Source organism: Pundamilia nyererei, unplaced genomic scaffold (assembly GCF_000239375.1).
Source record: "Pundamilia nyererei isolate P.nyererei 1_Seehausen unplaced genomic scaffold, PunNye1.0 scaffold00370, whole genome shotgun sequence".
In the NCBI taxonomy this organism is placed as follows: Eukaryota; Metazoa; Chordata; class Actinopteri; order Cichliformes; family Cichlidae; genus Pundamilia; species Pundamilia nyererei.
The window spans coordinates 140,507-142,314 of NW_005187771.1; the positions used below are offsets into that span (position 1 = coordinate 140,507).

The following is a 1,808-nucleotide window of genomic DNA, read 5'->3' on the forward strand; positions in this document are numbered from 1 at the left end:
TTTACAGTGTTTCTTCAGTTCATTGGGGTTTGTGTTCCTTTGCTTTATCACTTGTGCTGCTGTTATCCAAAGTGCTTTCATTGCAGCTCAAATTGAGTGCCAGTCCTGCTGCATCAGGCACTGAACAGTCTTATCACACCATAACTATGAAAACGGGTTATAATGATTGACAGGGACTTGGCTGCCTGTCACATGTTACAGTGATAACTATGAAGTACTAAAATGGACAAAATCAAACGCAAATGAATAAATGGTTTATTAAATAAATTAATATACCATTATACAATACAACAAGTACTTTAAAATACTTTTTGCATGAATTAGCACACTAGTTTACTTGCCAAATTAAGTTTTTCTGTTTTTATTATTAGTGTTCTTTTTAAAATGTTTATTTATGTATGTAGGTATTAATCTATTTATGTTGATGAATTTCTGCTTTTTCTTTTGGAATGACTTTATAAGTGAACTAAGCGTGGAGTGGGATTACCTTTTGTAAGTAAATGTGTAAATAAGACTTATGCAAATGAAAGCGCTTATTTTCATAATGAAGCAGAAATGCATTCAAGAAAGTTACAAAACCTGATGAGGTTTTCTATAGTGGTTCAAGTAAAGGTCATCTGGGGATACTTAAATGTTAAAACAGCTGCCACCTTGTTACAGCTTTACCTCTATAATAGTAAAAAGTCCTCTTCAAACCACGAACAGAGCCAGAGATTTGCTGAGCTTACTCATTCTTCCCTTTACTTCCTTTTACTGCAGTAACCGCTTGCACATTCATATACGTTCAGGTCCACCCCCATACAGTTTGAAGCATATAATAAAGAACATTGCCTTTAATAAAATCTGAATTAAAATGTCTTCTGTTTTTAAAAACAACAACAACCTAGAATCGTGTCAATTAGTAACTGCCTAGATTTACCACTTCAAAGTTTTCAGTTACGTTTTGCTGACTTGTTGATGTTAGTTCCTCCTTTTCTGTAATGTCTGGGCCACTTTTCTGCAAAGCTGCCTGTCAGTAACTTTCCAGCAGGACTATTGCATCACATCCTCATATTTAAAGGTTCTTTCAAAATATGATCTTCTACATATAAGGAAAAAAATCAAATCAGCCACAGACGCATATTCCTAATTGATTTATTTTTCCCCAGACCTGGTAAATATGACTTTTAGATCTCTCGCTTCGTAAAGTAATGACAGCCCACTATGTTAGTGTGTTGCAGAGTTTGTTTGTCAGTCATCAAAACGTCACAGGGGTCACATGAGACGCCATTTCCCATAGAGACAAGACCTGAAGAGTTCAAGGTTCAGAGCCTTACCGGAGCCCTTTTTCTTTCTGTGTGTGTGTGTGTGTGTGTGTGTGTGTGTGTGTGTGTGTGTGTGTGCTGTGGTGATCAGTCTGGTTGGTTCCCTCAGGACGCACACTCGAACACACAGCGAGTGCTGAACTCAGCATGACGTCCCTTGCTGGAAACCAGCAGTGTTGCTCTGGGGGAGTCTTCGTGTTGCTAACCCAGTTTCTGGGAAGCATTGGATGTTTTCTTTAGCTTTTGGTATGGATGTGTAGCCGGGATGCTAGTGTGTTTCTTTGCTCTTCGATGGAACATGTTTGGCTCAGTGCTTTGAAGGTTGTCTTTGTAACGTGTGCATTTGTTCTTTTGTTTTTTTTTGTTTTTTTTAGAGTGGCTGAGTGGTCAGCATACCTTTTTAGAGATATCCATTTCCATTTGGTTGTGAACCATATATCCATTTTCACCAGGGATGCACCAGTTAGAAACCTGGGTGTTCGTTTTGCTGAAGCTTTTTTTTTT

General features: G+C 37.9%; 1 protein-coding gene across 3 annotated transcripts in view; it reads left to right on the plus strand.

Annotated features, from left to right (window-relative positions):
* The window catches only part of clcn5b (chloride channel, voltage-sensitive 5b), a 43,585-nt gene that overhangs the window by 9,476 nt on the left and 32,301 nt on the right, over window positions 1–1,808 (plus strand). The window lies entirely within an intron of this gene.